Source organism: Styela clava, chromosome 9, assembly GCF_964204865.1.
Source record: "Styela clava chromosome 9, kaStyClav1.hap1.2, whole genome shotgun sequence".
Taxonomy (NCBI): domain Eukaryota; kingdom Metazoa; phylum Chordata; class Ascidiacea; order Stolidobranchia; family Styelidae; genus Styela; species Styela clava.
The window spans coordinates 1,101,905-1,127,225 of NC_135258.1; the positions used below are offsets into that span (position 1 = coordinate 1,101,905).

The window sequence follows — 25,321 nt, forward strand, 5'->3', positions numbered from 1 at the left end:
AAGCATATGTAAAAAAATATATATTCTCGTAAAATGCTCAAATGCAAGTCGCAAGTAATTTGAAAAGACTTTGTGAAAATAAATTAAAATCTGTTTTCAAATAGTTCACAATAGTATGGTTTTTCGCCAATTTAATCTTCTGAAATATTCCGACATATATGGAAAGAGTGTGGTATTTCGCCATGATTGGTCTTTCATATGTTTGTTAATAGAATGTGTTTTTAAGAAACTTTTTCCAAGAGACTTTAACAAAAATGCACTAAAAATGATTTCTACATATTTCATAAAAGTATGTTTTTTTGATAGTATCAATCCCCAAGGTTCCCCATTAAAGTGCTTGATGCTTCAAAACTCTTTCCACATATTTCACAACAGTGTTTGCCCGTAAATTGCCAATAGGGTATCATTAATGCTGCTTTAGAATACAAGCATGAGTAGTGTTTTGCCAGAACATGCTCTTATATGTTTTTTTTTTTTGCAAGTGGTGTTCTTGTTTGATTCTGCAAAACTCTTTTCACATATTTCACAAGAGCGTTGTTTTCGCAAGCGTGGACTCTCCTAAGCTACTTTAAGTAACAAAATAAAAACATCATCACGTTTTTTATTGCGCAACTTCGACCTTTCCATGTTAAATTTGCTTTGCGAGCAGTACCTACAAATGACCTATTATTTAGAATAAAAAAGACATTGTACTGATACTCAAGAATGCAGATAAACACTAACTTAACACAGAGTTTATTAGCTCCCTACTCTAACACAGACAAAACATAAGTGACCAGTAAACAGTACCAGACTAAATAGGTGCAGTAATTATAGGTGTAGACAAAGTAATCATTGATGTGAACAAACAAAGTAATTAACACAATATTACGACAATCCCCCTTCTACAAAATGTCTTTTACTACTTCCCTACCCCGTTCACAAAATGAACATTTTGAAAAACGATCGGCAAAAGATGACGATGCTGAGCATTATAAAGTGAGAAATCTAAAACATTTTTAGATTTTCGAATTCACGTAAATAGTTTCAAAATTTCCCTTTGTCTAGTATTTTGGATTGATTTTGCCATCTACCAGATTTAGGATCTTGGATCCGTACAGTATTTCCAATGTTCAAAGTTGGCAAACGTTTTCTTTTTGTTTTCCATTCAGCTTCGACATTCAGGTTGGCTTTTCCCCTCTTTCTCTAGTAGATTTTCAACTCTTTTTCCACTGTCAAATATATCAGCGTCGAAATATTCGTTTTGCCTCCTATAATCTGTGTATTTACACCTGCCATTGAGTCATATTTTTGAGTATTGAATGGAAATTTTCGATCCACCAAAGGCAAATCTCGTCACGCATCCTGACTGTCCAAGCTGTCGGCAGAAGTAGACCAGTTGTTTGATTATTCTGCCGTTCCATGACAACTCCAATTCTTTACAACCTTCACACTGGAGCGCCACACCAGTGACACCTTTTAGAATTGTTGGTGGCTGCAACAGATTATTCGGAGAAATTGCTTTCCACCAGGCTTCTCCTACTACTGTAGCTGCGGCTCCGGTATCGGGAACAATTTGCAGCTCAAATTCAAGACCTTTCACGCCCACGGGTATGGACTGCACCGCACTGATAACTTCTTTATTTTTGCCAATAAATTCAGTATTCATTGAATCGATCTTTTTATCCACCGGTACAGAAACTCTGCTATTATTTTGCCTTCTGTTTAGACACATTATCGCGAAATGGCCCAACGTACCACACTTAAAGCATCTTTTATTCTTTTTATTCTTGGGACAAGCAATATAATAACCTGATGTTTATAACTGAAAGAATCATTGCAACCCGAAAATGTTAACTGTCGAACCACATAAGAAAGTGGAAAGTTATCATAAACTCATTTTTTAAGTGCAATTGTGTTCATGTGTTATCGTGTGTATAAAAAGTGATGTTTTTATTGATAAATAAATAAAAATAATGACAAGATGCTATTTCGTCAGAATGGGCTGTCATGTGTTTATGTGTGGATCTGAAAATATACTAAGAGTCATATTCTTGAATGATGCTACAACACTGGGTTAAAAACGCAGATGTGTGTCAGAAATTTTTGTCATAAATAAATAAACATGCCAATAAAGACAATTTGACAAAAGTATAGCTTTGAATTTTACACTATATGGGAATCGGGTGTCATTTACTGGTCGTACGTCATGAGCGATACCACTCTCATGAGGATGTTTGTCTTTTTTCTGACGCTGTGTAATGCAAATATAAGCCCTGTTTAAAATAAGGCTTGATGTTTGGCGCACTTAGCTACTAAGGATTAGAATCCAGTGGCAAAGGAAAGAGATAAGCCGGCCCAATCATATGGCGAACCGCGGCATATAAATACTATTTACTTCGGTAGACGACGCCAGGGAACGAAAAAAAAGTGGAATATATCTGAGCGTCTACCTTGCTATTGCTGCATGAATTTAAAAAAAATATGACGATCCTTGTTGCTGAGCTGCAGCGTCACTTCTATATTGTGGATAGTCATATTAGTCGTCAGTTTTGCTGTGTTGCACTCATCGAGGCATCATATCATTATCACTAGATGTCGCTAATTTGCCATATCCGAAATAAATCACGATAGTTCTCCCCATTTCTCTAGCTGTAATAATCTGTTGTTCTCATCATGAATTTGTATTTTAAGTTAATTATTAAAATATCTGATTCTGAATCTTAAGAATACAAAGCTATCTTAATACAAGCGTTTTTATGCTAAAACAGCTCAACCTCAAGATGGCAATGCAGAGCAATAATTCACCTTGTTATTTTCTAAGTCAGGGAATTCCCCTGTATAATAATTCAATGCTATGCTGTTCTGGTACCGGGGCTGTAGCTTGCTTTTTAATAGAGAATTCAGAGAGAGAATTGAACAATGGATATTGAGTTGGAATTTATAGTATGTATGTATGTATAGTAGATGGATTAGTAGGATTTCATACTCATGCTGCTAGCTTAAAAGGAAAGACTTCATGAATGTAAAAATATCAATAAACAAAACAAAAAAGGCGTAAAAATTCAGAATCATTCCGTTGATACACTGGAATAGTGAAACTATGATATGGGGGAAAGGCCATACACATTCATGACAAATATATCGACAGAAAGTGATTGCGTAACTTTGTTTCAAATTTGGAAAAATCAATTCTCCAATGCTAGGACTGTAGGAGGTAAAATATTCCAAATTTTATCTTCAATGCCAGTCTGGATTTCATGGCTATTTTGAACGAGAAATCGGGCGGGCAATCAGAAATTCCCGCGTGCAAATAAGAATTCCTGGCGTGCAATTATAGCTTACGGCGTGCAAAACAACTGCGCCTGCGTGCAACTGACTTCAACAATAGATACCTCTCAATACATCCACGTAAAATAACCGGGATTGGATGAAAATACGTTGATCACAGCAAAAATGGACGTTTGACCTTTGACCCCCAAATATTATTTCTACAGTTTGTCGCTAATTTTGAGAGTGTTTGTGCAACTTTAAATACCGGTACTGTTTAGTAAATCTGCGTAAAATTATTGGATAAAAAATACGTTGAATCAGAGCAAAATGAACATACTTTGTCAATAAGTTTGGGAGTGTTTTTACGTAGAATTAATGGATGAAAAATACGCCAAATCAGAGCAAAAATGAACGTTTGACCTTTGACCCAAAACATTATTTCTAGCCGATATACCACTTGGTCAATATATTGGTTGAGATTGTGTTTTGTACTTTTGCTGCTAAAACTTCGACCTAACAAAGCAATCAATAACAATGAAGTTGAATAAAAAGTTATCATATTGAATCTACAGTGATTTGAGCGGTTGATACAGTTATTGTGATCTGTGGCATTTGCTAGTGGTTACATGATTTATGATGCATGTAATATTTATAGCTATAGTTCATAATAGTTGGTCATTCCAAGTATATGTGCCTGAAATGGAGGACCAACTAAAAGTAGGCAATTGAAAATTAGGCACTTTGAAAATTGAGCGTAATAAATTTTAAAAAAAATAATGAATTGTTAAATATAGTCAAATTAAATGTTGAACATGCAAGGTGCAACAAGTAAATCCTACAAGGTGGTTTACAATGAGGAGGCGTTATTAGAAGTAGATGCACGCACTTGATCAAAAGATACGCTAGGCCTTTTGTAAAGATGGAAATGGAAATTCAGTTTTCATTATAATTATTTCATTATCTTTTTAAAAGTTATTACACCCATTTTCTGTTTTGTTCAAAGTGTCTCAAGAGTGCCTAATTTTCAAGTGTCTACTTTTTTCTCAAGTGCGTTTCCAAATATGGATGTTGTAGTATCTATTTCAGTATTCTTAACTGTTCATAACTCTTGATCCATCATGACTAACCACAATTATTATTTGATAAAATATATTTTATCTATACTAGAAGATGTGAAATATTTTATTTACTGTTTTTGTACTTACCTATCAGCATTAACCATCGGCCTTCTGAAGATAATATTCAGTTGTAGATGAGCATAAATTTAGTTTAACCCTGAATTTGAAAGCATGACTTCATGAGAAGGGCACATTCCTACTCCTAATTAGCTGAGTCAGTTAAATCAGTTCCAAAGTTGAGCAATGACACTTTCTGCTAGGACAGATTTGTAATGAATTTTTTCATTTATTGCAGTTTGATGATCTTTTTGTAAAGTTATCTAACTTTACAATATTTATGCACTGAACTGCTGAAACCCAAAAATCTACCCTAAAATACTTACCATTGCATCGCCTGCTCAACCAACAACATGGATAGAAAAGAAGACACTGGAGCATCAGGTGGGTTCATATAATAATATTTTTGAAGTTTTTACTCAGTATAAGAATCCACTGATTTCTATAAATCGTGAAATTACAGCAGGGAATTTATCGATACCATATATTGTTTGACCCACATAGATTAAATGAAGTGAAAATACTTGAACGATTACTGATATAAAAACTACAAACCTGATTAAGATAAAATGAGTGACTTCATAACAAAATTGATATCGTAAAGGGACTTTATGGACACTCCGGTCTGTGTATAACAATATGTCAGAAGGACTTTATGGACATTCTGTATAAAGATATGTCAGAAGCTACAATTTTTGAGGAAATTAATATCTGTCTGACATTGTCTACCTATTTTATTACACTCTGGGCATGGGATTTGAATATGAGATGGCAAGTGATTTAAATATCAAGCCCAAATCGCTAGGATTGCATTGTTTTAGTTCATTTGTTGTATTATTTAAAAAAGTGTAATAGACTACAATTAGCTATCAGTACTTTTATAGAATGACAGGATGTTTAACATTTTGAATCAAATGATGATTAAGAAACATCTAGCGCCAACGTTAACTCGTGAAAACTATCTCAAAATGTACAGTAAAAATAGAATTTCAAGCACGGTTGCTTGTTTTTGTGGCTTTGCTAGTTGTTTTTCAGTTTATAGTTGTGTTTTTGAAATTTAGTTATGTAGCAAAGAACTCAATGGACATCTAGAATTCCAAAAGTTTTATTTTAGTTGCAGTAATCGCATAGATGCAACAAGACTATGCCGTCAGTACTTTTCAATGGCAGCTAGTTAAATGTTTTGAATCAGAGTGAAGGTTGTGAACATATAAACTAGCTTGAAAGTGCATTCTCGTGAAATCACTCTCAAAATTTTCTAGTGGTAAATTATAAATAAAATTGTTCTGGGATATAGGGCTGTGAAAACGTTCAAAATTCAATTTGTCAATACTTGGGAAAGATTTTTCCAAGAATTTTATATATTAGCGGTCAACTTTTTCACAAATTTTGTCATAAATTCAAAATTCAGGTAAAATTTCAGTTTTGCTTGCCCTAATTGGTAGATTCAGAACAGTGGTTTTCAAACAGTGTTGCGTAGACAATTTTTTGAGGAAGCTTGAAGCTGATTTAATAAAAAAATATTTGTTAGATTCGATCTTCCCCGCCTCATTTTGGTAATTTACATTTCTTTATTTTGTATATTTACATTCCATCCATGTATTTTCAACATGATTTTTAATTAAAACATACTCTCGTCTTGCTATCTGTTATTTGTAGCTTATTGCTAGCTAGGTATTTTTGAGGTGGGTCGCGAGACTTGACAAATTCTAAAAAAGGGGCGACTTAAAAAGTATGAGAACCACTGATTTAGAATATTGTTGAATTAATTTTTTGTCATTTATGTTTTCGTTGGCCTATTTTTCAAGTAATATCAAACGGTGGGGCGCGACTCACACATTGGGTGGAACGTAGACAATTTTTGAAGAGATGTGGAGTTAAATAAAAATATAAATATTTGTGGATTTGATCTTGACGCCTTATTTTGGATATTTCCATTTTTTTATTGTTTAGAGATTGCGATTCCATCAACTTATTTTCACCATGTTTTTTGATTAAAACATACTTTCGACCTTACTATCTTGTTAGCTGGTTATCTACATTAATTTCAGTGCCTCTTGTGTACCTACAGTAATAACTTATCTATCTAAAGTTCTTTTTCATTTCCTCATTATTTTCAAGGCTTTAGTTATAATTTTTAGTAATCCATTTGTTAAAGCTTAAGAGAGATATGAAATAATTTGAGCAGAGCTCGAAATGAAAGTATGGTTGTCAATTTTTCATCGTTGTTATCTGGTGCGCTTGACCTGATGTACAATGCAAAACTATAGGAGTTTATTTAGATATATGCTTGCATTTCTCAGGCATAGTCGAATTTGCCTTCAAACAGCTTACGATTTGGAAGTATAGTCAGATTTACCAGGGTGTTTAGTTACAGTTTCATCTTGTATTTTAGAATTGAGAATACACAAAGTAAATGTCAAAGTTATACAGCCTCTGCTCTACCCCTTGTCAATTCAAGTATTGCCAGGTGAAAAGTTTGAGTGTTAATTTCCTGGAGATGAAGACAATTTTACTTCTAGTATTCATTAGTTGAAGCTTGAGTGGCAGGAATGATTTAAGCAGAGCTTGAAATGAATCTATGATTGCAGACCTTTAATTAACAGCTTACTTTGATGATAGCTAAAACTAAATAACTGCTAGAACCTAAAACTATATTAGACATAACCTCGATGGTTTCTCACTAGTTTTGCATACAGGAGCAACTTGCTATAGTTTGAATATATTTATCAAATTTTGTAAATCTGACTAAACTTTTGAAATTTATGTTGTTCAAATGTTAATTCATTCATGAAAAAATCATGAATATGTTTTCAAGATTTATTCTCAAGCATGTTCAATATTTATGCTAAATGTGATAAATCTGTCTTTTAAAATTTGTTTGTTTGTTTAATAATATTACGAATAAAGTATAATGAATTGATTGAATTTTGAAACATTTAGATTAAATTATATTCATTCTCTGTGATAATTAGGGGCTAGGTGATTTAGATTGAGCTCCTGATTAATTAAATTGACTCTGAGACCAATTTTTATCTGTTAATGGCGCCTATTTTCAATGTTACTGTCTATGTATCACTTATGTTTTGGAATAAATATATTTTGTCCAACTACACCAGTAATACTCAGTAATGCTTTAACACTATTCACACACACTAGATTCAAATTTTCTGAAGATAATTGAATTATCAGAAATATTTAAATCTAATAGTGCCTTCTAACAGGATTGAATCATAGATGGGCCAAACTTGATAATTAACGATGTTATTTATGCATTAGTTTCAAACTCTATTTCAGTAAATTCAAAAGTGAGGGTGTTGTCTACATACCGACTGTGAGCGAATCTGTTTGCAAGCAAGTACACGGCATGTGGTTGAACATCTGTTACAGGAAAATCAAACCTCAATAATTCAGAATCTTGAAAAGTTCGGTATCTTGATTAGTTGATTAATAAGCAAAGCCTAGTTTAGTGTGTGTGTGTGTTGAACACTTCATAATTTTCGATAAATGCTTGTATTAGTATAGTGACTTTTTCAAAGTAAATGTCTGAATAAACACTTCCATATTAGTTGCTTGTGCGTATACTGTAGCTGCGAGTCTTGTTCAAAGCATATATAATGCAGTTTTTGGTACAACCTTTGTTCATAAATGTCTCAGGAACGTCAAAACTGATTGACTCGCCCAAACTTGATAGACCCAAGGATTTACCTCATATATACTCATTCATTCGAATATGGTTTTTGAACTTGGAAGTGCAAATTTGAAATTACCCATATTAAAAATTCTGCTAGCTTGTTGTAAAAATGACTTTACATTTGCTTTGGGGGTCAATGTAGATTTTAAAAACCTTGTTAAATGGGTTATGTTGGTTCATCCTAAGAACATAATGTTTCAAGGTCGTTAATTTGGCCTTCATCTGTGAGTTTTGCTGTTGCTTCCAATATCAATAATACTTATGACTAGTTGCTTGCATAGAGCCTAGTTAAGAGAGAAGGCATTAAAAGCAACAATTCAATAATACAGATTAGTTCCTTGTGCAAAACTTAGTTCAACGTGAATAACAAAGGATTTGAAAGATCTGAAATGTTGCGATATCTTGGGTATTTCTTCAGTTGTTGAGGGACAGATATACATGTAGAACTCTTATTATCATTATTTTACATTTAATACTGTTTTATAGAAATGCCTTGAAATATACAGACTGTTAATATTTTTATTGATTGCAAGCAAACTCAACTGTGATCTATTTTAAGTGATGACCTCAATACTAGATTGTTTTGGGTCAGTGGAACAGATTTGTGTTTACTTTGTCACTTCATTCCTTGATATTGTAATTAGGAAACAATATCAAATAATGTTGCAGGGCGAGACAAAAAATTAAACTTAAATAAAATACTAGTTTGTAAGACCCTCGTAATTGCAAAAAAGCTCAATTAATTAATTGCATATTAATAAAATTATTATTCACACTAGTCCTACAAAAGCATAGATGCAGTATCACGTGGAATAACACTCAAATATGGTTCAGTATCAACAGACTTTGCTTTGCATATGCTTGCAAGGGGTCATTGCATAATACATATGTTTAGAATGTTACTTCTGAATGACACCCACCCAAATGCTCCATATTCATCAACTAAAAAGCTGCCAGAGTCTCAATTTTGACAAAATATGGTTTTTGTTTTCAAGATGTTTCACAAGAACCACATCATTAAATACATTCATAAATTTTAGAGCTGTCAAAGCTACATCAATTTCGCTTCGACTGTCAAGTTTCTTATAAAATATAAATCCAACACAACATATAGTGAAACATTCAACACTTGTGGTTAACTTGAAATGCAAGTGCCAACAGATAAGATGTCATGATGGTTTGAGTTTTCGGTCAAAGTTTCTAAATATTGATGGGTGCTTGTAAACTGCCTTAGAGTCAAAGTGTGGAACGGTTGATAAAAAATATGAAAGTATGCTCAGTATGGAATCAGCAAGAGTAATATTGAATGGTATTTTTTACACATTATTTAACATGAGGATTTCAAACTCATTTTAAATTTATATTTGTGCTAGTGTGTGTAGTAATTATCTTAAATCATATAAAAATAATCATCAATGTTTTTTCCAGAGCATCCTTGAATTTTATATTTGTCTAGGTGGATCTGACGTTGGTTAGACAACGCATTGAAGAAATATTTTTGTGTTTGCATATAGTGATACTCCTGAATTATTGTGTTCGGAAAGAACTATCAAGGAATAATTACTTACCGGTAATAGAATATATGTTTATTGGACACGTAGAGGACCTATGGATCGTTTTGTTATTATGTGGTTGTTGTTCTAATTGTTGTTCTTTGACGCAGAATTTCATCGTTATTATAAAGTCACTTTTCTCTTTGATTACTGGACTAGCTTTGAATTTTTTAAGTGATTGAAGATGGAATTTTTTTCCAAAATGCTATTACTTTTATTTCTTTAATATGAATTCTATGAAATCTGGTATTTCATCCAAAATTTCAAATTTCAAAATTTTTAAACCAAAGCTTTAAAAATTAGTATCCAAAGTTTCTTGTTTTCAATTTTTCCACTTATATACATTGATTTTTCATTAAGAGAGTATTTACAATGAAAATTCATTCATGGAATTATTTTGTGTGGTCACCCCCCGGCTTTAGACTACTGAACAATGCCTTCAGCCAATCATGGCTATACATTGCTATCAACTAGAATTGTATTGCATAGAAATACTTGGAATGTGTTAGCTCTTGATAGGTAATTGTAACTTTAATACTCTGCTTCTTTTTAATATCTCAACTAATGACCTCAGTAATAAATTCTTTTTGTCAGTGAGATAAGGGTTTATGTGTTTACTTACCCTCCATTTTATATCTATATAACGTAATTAGGTAAACAACATATAAGATAGTATCCTATAAAACATTTGTTTTGTGGGGCTTGTTATAGCTTGGCGTACCAGTCTGTATGAGCACTTTAATTGCATGGTAAACAGACCTTTATGTTTTATAGTAAATTGGTAATCATTAGAGTTTGCCTCTCCTAATTCTATACTATATTTCGGCCAAACATTATCCACACATCAACATAGATTGATATCAATGTCCCATACTTGGTATATGCCAACTAATGTATTCATCATGGCTTCATGCTTCAAGGGTTCAAAGGTTTATTCTCTTTGTGCTTATTCAGCAGAACAACAACCTATACATAGAGACCTACTGCCGTTTGTCAATTTAAGTTATGCATATTGTTGGATAATAACATCTTATATAATAAGAATAACTACTAGTTTAAATCTTTTAACTTCTAATTCCCAATGTAGTTTTGGTTCAGCAATTATTTAGTTGGCGATAATATCCAATCATTTTGACACACACATTCCTTCCTTAGCCTACTTTTGAGCTCTTGATTCTTCCGCCACAGAGCATTTGTTATTGAATCTTAATTAAATGGAAAATTTGCTCACTCTATGTGCAACTTGCACTTTAGCTGTTGTGTATATTCATTGGTTTATAATGTGTGCATATAGCATATATATGCATTACAATGATACCTCCCATACAATAATACTCTTAATGAATAAGTGAAAAATATTATTAATACTACATATAAATGAAAAGAAATATTTTCTCGAAAACATTCAAATTTTAGTCTGGCTGGGAAACATTGCAGTGATGGATAGATTGAGGGACCAGTTAGTAAAATCCTAAACTGAAGCCTTCTAATAATCCGGGTTTGTGTCTACATATTCTCTCTGCACTCTTTGTGAACTACTACTGGAAAATATATGGGTGAATAATTTACGTGTTCACTCTGAATTACGCTCTGTACAAGATGCTGCTCAAAAGTATGAAAATGTTTCTTTTCTCAGTCATTTTAAACGTGGCTCTAGACTAATAGCTGTTCGAAAGCATTTCAGATTTGATTCCCACACTCAGTAAGAACTAGCGTATGTTCTAAACCAGGTTCTGTATAAGCCAATATTGAAAATAATCGGGATTTTCACAGACATGATGATTATTTCCAACTAGGCTTGGCCCAGGTGGCCTCTCAAAGGTAATAAGAAGTCATTTATACATTCGCTTCAAACTATGATCTATTCATGCAAATACTCAAAATAGTCTTCACCCACTTCAAACAAACTTTGTAAAAGTAGCTGCTGATGATGTTTGAGTTTCCATTCACACATTTACAAAAGAAAATCTAGATACTTTTGTGAATTTATTTGTATGGATGAACACTGGCGAATTGTTATATACACCTTCCTACCCGAAGCCTTTCTCAAGGAGAATGTAGAGAGAGTGAGAGAAAACCTCGCATTCTTGAGTAGTTGCCAGTATAGAGCCTAGTTTAAAGAGAATATGCGAATGTTCACTCTCATGCGAGACATCAATATTTCTAGCTGGTCATGGAACAACCCTAAATGTTTAATATTCATCAACTAGCTGCCAGGGTCTCCATTTGACAAGATATGTTTTTTTTTAATTTTTGAAGCTGTCGCAGCTGCAAAAATTTCCGCCTCCTAGGTCAAGCTTCTTACCAATAAAAAATGCAACGCATAAATAGAAACATTCAACACTTATGGTTGAAAAAGAAAATGCGAGCGCCAACAGATAAGATGTCATGATGGTTTGAGTTCCTGGTCAAAGTTCCTAAATATTGTTGGGTGCGTGTACACTGCCTTAGAATGAAAGTGTGGAGCAGTTGATAAAAAAATATCAAAGTATACTTAACATGTATTTTTACACATTACCGTAATTAACATGACGAAGTCAAATCTTGGTTAGAAAACTCATTTTAAAACTATATTCGTGCTAGTGTGTGTGTTATTTATTTTAAAATCATTTAAAGAATAGTCATCTATATTCTTTCTTCAGCATCCTTGAATTCTATGTTTGACAATACAATATTTTTGTGTTAACGTACAGTGAGACTCATAAATTATTGCGTACAGGAAGGAAATAAGTAATATAATATGTTTCAATTTTATAATTCAGTTTGATTCTAGGAATGGTTAAACCAAAGCCCCGAAAATTAGTATCCAATGTTTTTTGTTTTTAATTTTTTTGCTTATATACATTAATTTTTTTTTCATTGGCAGAGTATTCATGGTAAAAAGTCATACATTTGTTTGGCCACCCCCAAGGCTGGGAACCACTGGACAATGCTATCAGCCATTCATTGCTATACAAATAGTTTTTAGGTTCTTGGTGTTGATTGGTCATTTTGAATTACGTTGTATGTCCCTAAAAATCAACCAATGCAGATAGGTGGACTGTGGTTAAGGAGAATAGATATACTAACCCTGTTGTCATGACAACTTTGAAATATTTTGATTTTTGATGGGTGATTTCGAATTATGCATTCTATTTCATAGTAACCTCCTGAATAAGAGAGAAATTTTATTTTAAGGTAGTAGAAACCACTAGAGGGTGCTTGTGAGCAAGTAAAGTACAGAATATTGAGCAATATTGATATTATTGCAATGACTAGGGCTGTCCAAAATTGAATAATTTTTTGATTCGAATCGAATCGAATATTTTCGCCGAATCGAACCGAATAATCGAATATTATTGCGCAATATTAAATCTGTCTCTATTATACAATAAACGTCTGCCCTTCGATGTTGTGGTAACTTATGTGCAGTTACATCTTACTTACTGCTGGTATTTTGCAATACAATGTTTTCAGATTTATGAAAGGAGATCACACGCTTGTATGAACTGGTCAAAAAAATTGGAGGACTCCAAAATTTGGGTCTCGGAAACTGTTGAGTGTTAAGAGCAGTGTTCACTATTAGCGCACTTTTTTGCGAAAAGTGCGAAGCACTTTCGCAACTTTTTTTAGGGACTGCGAAATAGCACTTTTTTCCGATTTTGAAGAGAAATAGCACTTTTTTCTGATTTTGAAAGGAAAAAAATTCAAAATTGAAAAATTTGTTCATGTGAGTCTTATTAAGTTGTCAAATAAGTAACATACCAGTACTTTTGTAACTCAATTCTGCATATCATAACGATATTTACCGGAATTCTAACCTATGAGATGCAGACATAGAAGATAAAGCTTTTGCATTAACCGCAAAATTCTTGTTAATAATATGATTATTATACAAGCACGCGTATTCCGCTTCTCCCGCAAAACGCTCCAACGGCGTAATCGCGGTGAGTTTCTTTGAACAGAGTGTGGTCATGTGACATCCACGAATTGCCACAAAATGAAACGATTTTCTGGTGCAAGTTTGACGGGCCTTAGTTCCCCTCTGGATTTAGAAAGTTCTGACACGACATTATTTAGTAATATAATGTACGCTTATGCAATTATTTTCTGAATTAGAAGAAACTTTGCAAAATCATCAAATTCACAAAACACATATCATATGCCTTATTAACAGCCGTTGCATTGTAACCAGGAATGTTAAAAGCACGTGGCATTTTTCGGAATTTTGCGACATTGAATCCATTTCTCATTGATATGCGAGGTTATGATATTAATGTCCAGAATATTTGTGACCATAACACAATTAAAACCGACAGACTTTTGTCATTACGATATCTTATCTTTATTATTTAGCGCTGATAATGATAAATAAGAATGTGTAATTGTAATTCCGGAGGCGTATTTTCCTTTCTCTCCATGAAACAGACATGAAACGAATTTTACCGCCGTCGTGGGTGCATAAAAGGAGAGAAGGGTTATAAGTTAATTTAAGGACGTACTTTTCCCGACTCAATCACTTTTATGAATACGAATCACAGCGCATTGAAAAGACAAATAGAATTTAATAACATTAATTTACAACGATTTACGGGTAAGAACTAACCTAGGGCTATCGCTAACAGGTAGAAACGATAAATGTAAAAAAAGAAATTCCCTTGCCTTTTTGTGTCATATTTTTCAATTCCTAATTTTGCACAGAGCGTGTCAGCACCGTTTTTGTAAATTTAGAAACGTCGAACCATGCAAATAATGTATTTATGGAAATTTCTCGAGATATCGGGAAAACATAGTTTTATTTTAACCACCTAGAAATGCCATTATTGCCGATTCATTCACGAGTTTAGTATCAGAGTTTTAACTCAAATCTGAGTTACGTGAATACTCGACACTGAGTATTCAAGAGATTACCAATTTGCGGAGTTTTAAAATATTATTTTTTACGAAAGTTACACGGACACGATCTGAAATTAAAAGCATAGAAATACCAACTATCCGCCTCACAAATATCGCATCCCGGGGTCAGTAATGGTAATATTGTTCGCCTAAAAAATTGCGACCGTAATTTATAAACTGTGATACAAATCCTACACAGAAGATAAAAATCAGAATTAAATTGTGTTGTGAATGCACTCCGTAATAGTGGTCTTTAACATCTTCGCCGATGTGAACTCGCAATTCTGTCCGAAATATAATATATTTTTCTCGCAACTAATCACACCGCGCATGTAAATAATCATTAAATGGCAATAAAAAATCAACTTCATTAACAATAAATTCCAAGTAATAGTTCCACATTTCATGCATTTCATCGGCGCTACATGCGAGCGCGTTTTTGTACATACAAACCATTATGAGGCTACTGATATCTGCATGTTATAGTTCTCACTAAAATTAATTTTCGCGATTTTTAGTGTTTTGTTTCTGAATGCGGATAACCGCTGACTGCGGATAAATGGTCGATGTTTAAAATAGGACTTGCAAAATATTCACCAACACCGACAGGCAAAGAAAGGTGTGCTACATGTAACTGGAATTTCGCTGTGAACGACCATACCTTTTAGTTTATTAAACGCATTATGTCGTCACACTTTTGGTGCAATGTTTTAATTTCAATTTTCGAGAATCATACTCGTTGTATTTTGTGTTCCTTCGCAAATTCTGCCTATATATGATGTTTTCTAACCGATTTTAACTAACTCACACGCAAATCAAGGCATGCCGACATTTTAAAAAATTACTTGTCTTCGCGTAAACTCTGAAATAGTATAACATTAATGTAAACGAGAAATTAGGCTAAAAGCTAGTTTACGATCACGAAACGGGGAAAGATTTTAGAAGTGATCTTGTGTAATATATAGGAGAAAAAGTTTGAAGGGAAAGTAGGTTAACTTATCTCTTAAAACAGCGGGTGGTGTCTATCAAAATGATATTGCTTAATATATCGGAGAAAAAAATCTTCGAAGTGAAAGTAGGTTACCCTATCTCGTATAGCGGGAGATGACTTTCAAAGTAATATTGTGCAAATGTGCAATATTTTGGAGAAAAAGGTTTGAAGGAAAAGTAGGTTAACTTATTGCTTGAAACAGCGGGTGGCCTCTATCAAAGTGATTGCTTAAATAGCGGAGAAAAAAAATCTTCGGAGTGAAAGTAGGTTAACCTATCTCGTAAAGCGGGAGGTGACTTTCAAAGTAATATTGTGCAATATTTTGAAGAAAAAGGTTTTAAGGGTAAAGTAGGTTAACCCTTTTTTTTCAACAACACAACAATCGATAAAGAATGAAAAATGGAGCCGGAGAAACATGACGTCAAACAATCTTATAAAACTGGAAGAGGAGGGACTACTTTCAAGCATATTCTATCGGACGAGGAAGCGTGGTATACTAAAGCGATAGCGCCCAGATTTGAACTACCTACGAGGATGGGAAAGGCTTGTCATAGATTTATTATGATAAAATAGGCTTAGCTTAGAATAAGAATCATCGCATGGTGCGTTAGTGCGCAATCAATTTGTGATAGATTATTTACAATTCCACTTCCCAATATTACGTTAAGCCAATTTTACCCGTAATTATGAACGAGGCATTTACCACTTTACTTTCTTAGAAATTACCTTAGTAGGCATGGCAGAGAAAAAGAAACAACGACATGATATTTTAGAGCTTGACGTTGACGCTTGGCCGGAGAAATGAAAAGAGAGTTTCCATATATTATACACGATAAGAAAACAGGAACCGCAATCTGCACGTATGTTACTTACATTTCTGAGTTCATTATAAGAAAATCAGACAATATGGACCTTTGATCGAAGAATTCACAAACAAGGAGGCAGTAGTGATGGAATGGCAGAATCTTCGTCATGATCTGCATATTCTCCAATTACCGGCTATGGAGAACGTAGGTTCTAATCGGTAGCTACCATTTTTATTTATTTGTCGTATGCTTCTGATCTCTCATCCAACACACACGCACTTGGCTTCGAAGCATATGAAACCTAATTTAATATATGCAAATAAATTACAGGTATGCAAGTACTTAGCGGCAGCGCCCGAGTACCCATGCTTTCAAGTGCTGGGCAAAGTCCTTCAAGTTTTCGCAGCTGGTACCTCGGGGGCCGAACTAGGGTTTTCTCCAATAAACATAATAAGACGAAACACAGGTAAAAATTATTATAACAATTTTGAAAGTATGAGAATTTGAGAAATCTTCTTACTTTCTTATTTAGAAAATAGGACTATATTTGATATTGATGAATACCACTTTTGTAGGAATAGGCTTAGCAGCAGACACCTAACAATGCTTCTGAGATGTGGCGGGGAGACATCCATAAAAGCAGACAAAGCGGAATCAATCTTCATGGATGTCTTGCAACATTGAAAAGATTCCAAGCTACGTCTCCACGAACGGGCTGCAGAAGCCACGCCATCCATTTTTATTCGTTCGCTTTTGTATTTTTATTTGTGAATAAAACAAATGTGTGAACTGTGCAATTTTGTTACTTGATATAAGCCTTGTAACTTTCTCTCGTTGAAAACAAGGGTTGACCCCCGAGATATTCGGTGCGCCACTCATGCAAAATGTATGTCATGATTTGAGAAAAATACCGTCGTTACTTTTTAAATAACAAATTGATAATTATCCGATTGGTTCTGGCTTCCCCTGCAAATCCTTTTATGCACAGACCTCATGTGGAAACACCATGTAACAGTTATCTGAAACGGCGAAACATTAATGTAATCCTAAGGCGAAGTTTGGTATCGATCTATGGCCAGTACTAACACGAATGTGCAAGGCTTTGCTGGTCATTCGAGCAATTGACTCTGGTGGTTGATTGCAGGAAAGTTTCGTTCACGACAGGTGTGCTAAGCAGGTGTCCTTTCGTTAGTGATGAATTTGCTTCAAATCACGACAGGTGTTCGCGACAGGTGTGCTTGGCAGGTGTCTTCCCTTGCCGATGAATTCTCTTGTTTTAATCAAGATTTAAAGGAGCAGAAAGACTCTTTTTAATTCGTGAAATTCACAGAATGAGCGCTGTTTCCAGTATTTATGTCTGAAATGAGTTATAACAAAAGCTAGGGCACCTAACTTGTTAAAATCGAAAAAAGCACTTTGTTGTTAAAATCGAAAAAAAAGCACTTTCGCACTTTTTTTTTTCGACTGCGAAGCACTTTCGCACTCATAATTTCCTTAGAGTTAACACTGGTTAAGAGTAAAAATTTCACTATTCAAAAATTGCAATCTCAATTTTGATGGATTCAGTTTTAATAGGACATGTAAAGCCTGTAGATGCTATTTTAATCCTGTTCACTGGTCTTATGTTTTTTTGTGTAAATTTCAGCAAAATAATAACAGCCATCAATATAGATAAAACTGTTGCTAAAGTTCAAAATTGCATTTAAAATTTCCAAGCTAGTTTGATGACAATATTATTTGACGACTATAATATTGTTAGTGTACAACAGCCATCAAAATGCAAGAGTGCAATTATTTGTCTTGGTATATAGATGGATAATACAGTAATGCCATCATAAGAAATTACAAATTCCATTCAAAGAAGGTATTGCCATCATAAGGATCCCAAAACACCTGTTTCAGCTTTGAGTTGCCTGTACCATGTTCCTATGATAACTAACTCAACAGCTTCAAATCGATTCTATTTATAGAACTATCGTTTTCTAAATTGTCTCCTTTTTCTCCTTGTTCTCTCTCAAAAACGTCATGACCAATTATACCTTGTTATGATGACCATGCATGAAATGGCTAATCACATGCCACCGGGCGGGCATTAGTAATGACATGTTTATCACAAAATGAAGGCGAGAGAAATATCGGGAAACCAATTAAGCCCGGAGCAAGAGTGGTCTGAGCTCGGAGCGCCGCCGCTTGCCCGATGAAAAACATCCCGTAAAGGTGGTTTCCGCTTTATGTACAGGTACCTAATTTTAGCGATTCGAAAATTAGCCGAAAAACGATTCGAACAATTTGCGATTCGATTCGATTTCGAATATTTGGTTCGCTTGGACAGCCCTAGCAATGACCATTTCAGTTTTAGCTTATGGCATAAGGCCATATTAAAATTGAAATGTTCATAACCCATGAAATTTGAACAGGTACTCTCAAAAGCATGGTGGTGTTCATACATACGCTCATCCACTTCAAATAAGAGCTGTATAAGAAAATTGTGAAAAGTATCTGCTGGCTGTTTATTCATTCAATAGATTTGTGTATTAATTAATAGTGAGGCAATAACAGTATAAGACCCCTGATAATAAGCTAAGTGATAGTGAATACTCAAAGATTTGACCCATTTCTGATTAAAGTCAAGTGTTACTGTTAGTGATTACAGGCCGTTGCACTGCTCGAAGTAGTTCAGGGTTGAAGCGACCAAGAAAAATTTATGTGGTAGTGAATTCCACTGGAAGTTTGTGGTAATAATTGAGCGTAAATGGAAGTTAACTAATGGTGAATCATAGTAGTATCGGTGCTAGATAAGGGTTAGGCCATAATTTTATTCTAATTTTTCTTATTTTTTTCTAGTACAAGTTCAGAGATTGTCTGTATTAGCCAAGTGAATATACCCCTGCCCATAGGTTCAAGTCCTTTTACACAACTTGATGTAAAGTAGGCAAACAAAATTAGATACTTCCATCTTGGTACACATACTTCTGGATCACCAAATCATGTAGTACAGCTAATAACTTTTTTGTTTTTTTGGGGGAAAAAGATCCAAAAAGTTTATAAGAACACATTTCATTATCATATATGGAAAAGCAAGAGCGGAGACATATAAATAATTAGATTTTTATATACCAGTCTGTAAGTTATATGCAAAACTGTCAAAAGGTGCTGAAACTGTGAGGTTACCACTAAATAGTTAGCGTGTAAAAACTTTATTACAAGTAAGAGATAGTTTACCTATTATGTGTTAGCTATTGATATGTAATTCAAATTTTAATAATCTGCTCATTTTCAATATCTTTATCAACTATTGACCTCAGTAATAATTTTTCTAGTCAAAGCAAGTAACATAAATTTGATCACATTTTTGATTCTGACCTGAATTGTGACTTTATTTGATATGTTACTTGAATCATGAAAAATTTATTGAACTCGGACCTTATCCAAGACCTGGTATTTTATGTTTAGTCATATTTTCAGAGCGAAACAGCAATATTGAAGCCAGCAATACTTCATTTTAAAAAAAGTTGCTTTGTATTGTATTGTTTTTATTGGTCTCGTTGCAATGTCTTCTCAGTTATCAACTATCCTGTTGTCATGACTCGTGACAAATTTGGAAATTTCTTAATTTTTAATTTAACTTTTCAAATTATGCGTTTAACTACTTAGTAATGGCATAGATGAGAAAAGAATCTGACCTCATTGTGAGGTTAGTGGAAACCACTAGAGGGTGCATGTGAGCAAGTTGAACACAGATTACCCTGTGTAACACAATTTTTGTTCTTGGCTTCTATTTGAATTTCTACTGGTTGACTCGAAAATTAAAGATGACATAATTCATTTATATTTCCTGAAGTATTTTTTCATGGAAAATTTTAGGTTTTTATAACATAATCTGATTCTATTTTTAGTTTTTTATTGAAATTTCACGTATGTGTGTTCTTGTATTGTATGTAATGAGTCTGTGTAGCTGTGTTTATTCCTTCCCCTGAAAACCAACCTATCTGAATAAATGGAATGTGGTTAATGAGAATAGATATAACAATTTTCAATAATCTTGTTGTCATGACAACCCTCAAAATTTCTTGATTTTTGATCGATCATTATGTGTTTTATTTAATAGTAACGTCATGTAGATGTAATATAAAACATCATAAGATTTACTTATAACATATTATGATGCTATTTATAGTGTTTTTTATATTCCAATTATGTGTTCCTTGAATGAATCATCAATAAAATACAAACTCATGTCAAAAAAATATATATATTTCCTAATTTCTAAATTTTCAGCTTCCCTCCACTCCGATTTCTTGATTTGCTCCCTGTATGTAGTCACCCATTGTTCACTCATTGTACTGTCATTGGTTAATAGGGGGATTAAAATTCAATTATGCCGTGCTAGTGTGTAAAAAGGGCAATTTTCAAATGTAACATAAACATCAATGTTTGATTATGCCAAGTTGTACATTCCCACTTGTGCCACCAAAAAATTGATTTCTTTTTGGTCCTTTTAGCCTATTTTAATGTGAAATCAGTGTGAACTAGGATTGGAAATCTAGAAAAAACATTTTTTTTATTTACCTACATGTCCTTTTGGTAGTGTGATGTTCTTCAAGATTTATTACATGGAATACACACATACCTGGAATATCAAAAACCCTAAAATATAGCACCAAACTGTAATAATATAAAAGTTTTAGGTTGTTTCATATTATAATTTTCCCATAAAACACGATTTTGTGGATAGATTCGTGTATTAATTAATAGAGAGGCAACAACAGTATAAGACCTTTAATAATAAGCTAAGTAATGGGTATATTCGAAGACTTGTGCATTGGTGATACTTATAAGCTGGTGCTTCCAAATATTCTTGTTAAATTTACTCACACTAATCAAACGATATAGAATTATGGTGGTGCATTATGTGTACTTGTCAACAGTAAAGAAACCAACATTCTAGTAACATTTAAGCAGAGCATGCGCCCTACTGAATTATTATAAAGATCAATATCTTTTAATATTTGACAACATTACAATACATGCATTTTCAATTAGATTTGTTTAACTGGTCACTTGTTAATTTTCGTTCATAGGCTGTGATTATTCCCCCAAATTAGTCTTAATTGGTCTGGTCACTTTTTTAGTTTACTAACTCTTATCGGTTTACGTTTGTTATTTGGTCCTTAATCGCTGCTCAGACCTCTGACTTGACTTGTGACTTGAGAGAGAGGTAACTTTGCTTGATTTGGTACTTGAAATTTGAAAAACGATAATTAAGTCAGTAATGATCTATTTCAAGAAATCTTGCCTTGGAATGTATTATTTTCAATATTCTCGTTAAACTTCTACAAATGAGGTGACAGTGTCTTTGACTCTTCTCACTGTGCGAATTTAGAATAACCCTTCATACTGAGTATGAATGAATAGGTTTGCTGTTATTTAAAATTCATGTTGTTACCAGAATGCCCCAATTTTTTGATTTTAGTTAGTCATTTTGAATTATGCAGTATGTATGATCAAGTGTGATAAATCTATGTCTCCACATGGCTGTGTTTTTTCCTATCCATAAAAATCAAACTGTGCAAAAAGATGGAATGTGGTGAGGAGAATGGATGAGAAAATCTTGTTATCATAACAATTTCAAAATTCCTTGATTTTTGATTTATCAATTCAAATTATACAAATAATTCAAATTATTCAAATTCTATTTCATAGTAACGTCATAAATAAGAAAAGAATCTGACCACGATGTGAGATTAGCAGAGACCACTAGATGGTGTGTGAGAGTAACTAGATCACAAATTACATTGTGTAACACAATTTTTGTTCTTGGCTTCTGATTGGTCAAACTCCAAAATTGAAGCAAAATAACATGAACATTTCCAAGTGTAAAATTTGTAAAAATAAGTGAGGGGGATATCCCCAGGATCTTTTTTCTGGAAAATTGTGATGTAAAATATCATAAAACTTTGCTATGACACAGTCTATTGCCATTTTTTTTAATTTTTTGATTTTTCTTGTAGGCTACGTGTTTCTTGTATTCTTTGTAATAAATCTCGAAGGAATTAATACAAACTCTTGGTAAAATATTATTTTTCAACTAAAAAGAAATAAAATTAATCGAAACAAATTTTCCAAATTTCCAAATTTATTCCACATTGATATTATGATATGTAGACACCCATTCTCCACCAATTCTACTGTCATTGGTTACGACCCCATTGGACATCACCTTAATCACTGAAAAATTCAGATTTTTTTAGTCCTTCAAATCTATTGTAGTGTGAAATTCAATGGGGAATCTATAAAAAACATCTCTCTTTTGTTTTGTTAAATTGAATTTTATTGGTAGGCAAAGTATTTAACATGTGTTTGTGTAAATTTTTCCAAGATTTTCTCCATAGAATACAAAAAAGACATCTTTAGAACATAAAAAAACACACTAAAATATAGCACCAGACTAAGTTATTATGAAAGTTCTTTAGGTTGTATTATATTAAATTTTCTCACAAAGGGCCGATTTTGTTGAATCCCACCCCCCATATTCATAAGACCGAAATTGAAAAGTGAATAATGTGATTTTTTTGAAGTACATATCAAAAGCTAACATGTCATTGAGATAAAAGACTGGTAACAAAATTTTTTTCTTTTCGATTCTGACCTGGATTGTGACTATATAGAGCACTTTAAATAAGAACCTTACAAGCTGATGTGAAAAAAAATTGCTGATAATTTTGGTTATTTATGCATTTAATAGATTTGTGTATTAATTAAGAGTGAGGCAATAACAGTATAAGACCCCTGATAATAAGCTAAGTGATAGAGAATACTCAAAGATTTGTACAGTGTATTGGTGACACGTATGGTGCTGTCAAATATGCATATTAAGATTACTCACACTAATCAAACGATAAATAACCATGGTTGTTCATTTTATGTACCTGTTAACAGTATGTAGATAAGACTCATCTCTTTGGAAAGTTACAATAAAACACTCAAATACCAAAAACTACTTGAACTAGACAAAATTATGATGGTGCATTATGCAAACTTACTCAAAAGTATAGTATACTCATCTCTGAGTGGAGTTGTGGGCAAATAGCCAAATGCTACTGAAACTATATAAGTTATGGTGTTGCATAACATGTGCTCAATTATCAGTAAATGAGGCCCATTTCTGATTAAAGTCAAGTGCCAAGTGTTACTGATATAAGATACTATCTCATTGCATGTTAGTGATTACAGGCCGATGCACGGCTCGAAGTAGTTCGGGCTTGATGCGACCAAGAAAAATTTATGTGGTAGTGAATTCCACCTGAAGTTCTTGGTAAAAATTGACTTAGGGTAAATGAAAGTTAACTAATGTTGAATCATGGTAGTATGGGTGCTATATAAGGGTTAGGCCATAATTTTGTTATAATTTTTTTTATTCATTTCTAATGAGAGTTCAGAGATTGTCTGTATTAGCCAAGTGAATATACCCCTGCCCATAGGTTTAAGCCCCTTTACACAACTTGATGTAAAGTAGGCGAACAAAATTAGTTACCTCCATCTTGGTACACATACTTCTGGATCACCAAATCATGTAGTACAGCTAATGACTTTTTTGTTTTTTCGAGGGGAAAAGATCCAAAAGTTTATAAGAACACATTTCATTATCATATATGGAAAAGCAAGAGAGGAGACATATTATTAATTAGATTTTTATATACTAGTCTGTAAGTTATATGCGAAACTGGCAAAAGGTGCTGAATCTGTAAGGTTACCACTAAATAGATAGCGTGTAAAAACTTTATTACAAGTAAGAGATAATTTACCTATTATGTGTTAGCTATTGATATGTAATTCAAACTTTAATAATCTGATTATTTTCAATATCTTTATCAACTATTGACCTCAGTGATAATTTTTCTAGTCAGCAAGATGTACCAGTCGTTATAAGAACCTCAAGTGCTTAGCAAACAGACGTTTATGTTTTATCATAAGTTGCGTAATAATAAAAGTTGGGTGTGATGGACAGATATAATTTTCTTCGTCCAAGTATGACCAACACATTACCATGGATTGATATCAGTGTTCCATAGTTGGTATGTTCCAACCACTGTATCCATTAGGAAATAGCATCATGCTTTAATAGGTTCGAAGGATTGCCTTTCTCTTTGTGCTTCAGCAAAACAACAAACCCTTTTACATATGGCGGTACCCACTATCCACCTCTCGCAGTAGAAAATAAATTTTTGAGTGGTAATTTATTATTCATCAAGTCCATGCATCCGAAAACGAATAACTGACTAACTAATTTCATACCCGACACAGACAAGTAACCGGACGAGACACCATGATTTGCCATATGATTAAGCTATGTCCTAGGCTTTCTTCTCTTCCGAGATAAATATGTAAATTCTTTCCTATTTATCAATATACTTACTTGGTCATATTGCTATTTTACTGGACGACAATAAATTTTACTGAATGGGGATGTTTCTCTCTCACAATTTCTATGTATAAGTTGTAAACAAATAACTCACCCAAATCATGTATGTTTGTGTGTACATTCATCCTAAACTACGCCTTTTACAAGCTACTCAAAAGTATCAAGATGTTCTTTCTATTATGGAAAAATATCAAGAAGATCATTTATACATTTACTCTGAACTCGTCCAATACAAGTAATTACTAAATATCTGCTGAGAAAGTATTGGCGCTGTTTACTTCTACCCAAGACTATCTTTGTGTTTTTGTGCAAAAAGCTACTAAAATTAATGAAAACTGACAATACGAACTACAGAAGAAATACATAGCAGATTTATTCACATGGTAATTCTGAAACTAGACTCAATCAGATATTGCTCAAAATTATGGATGCATATTACTTGTCATGGAACTACAATGCGCATTAATTGAGGATGATGAATGTTTTTTGGTTACTCAATTTTTCACAAATTGTTCCTATGTTAACTCATTACCCTCAAAGTTGAATAAACTGA

The 25,321-nt window shown here is 33.3% G+C and overlaps 2 protein-coding genes and 1 long non-coding RNA gene across 6 annotated transcripts in view; 2 read left to right on the top strand and 1 right to left on the bottom strand.

The window, feature by feature from the left end:
• The window catches only part of LOC120331108 (uncharacterized), a 447,434-nt gene that overhangs the window by 375,969 nt on the left and 46,144 nt on the right, over positions 1-25,321 (top strand). The window lies entirely within an intron of this gene.
• LOC120336002 (general transcription factor II-I repeat domain-containing protein 2-like) overlaps positions 1-25,321 on the bottom strand; it is a 305,240-nt gene that overhangs the window by 224,541 nt on the left and 55,378 nt on the right. The window lies entirely within an intron of this gene.
• LOC120330654 (uncharacterized) lies at positions 13,220-17,852 on the top strand. 3 transcript variants are annotated; one of them, XR_013477904.1, is made up of 4 exons: positions 13,220-16,083; positions 16,314-16,550; positions 16,677-16,812; positions 16,922-17,852. It is a non-coding gene; the product is annotated as an uncharacterized LOC120330654 (long non-coding RNA). The 3 variants fall into 3 exon arrangements; XR_013477903.1 differs by having other exon boundaries at positions 13,220-16,564; XR_013477902.1 differs by having other exon boundaries at positions 13,220-16,550.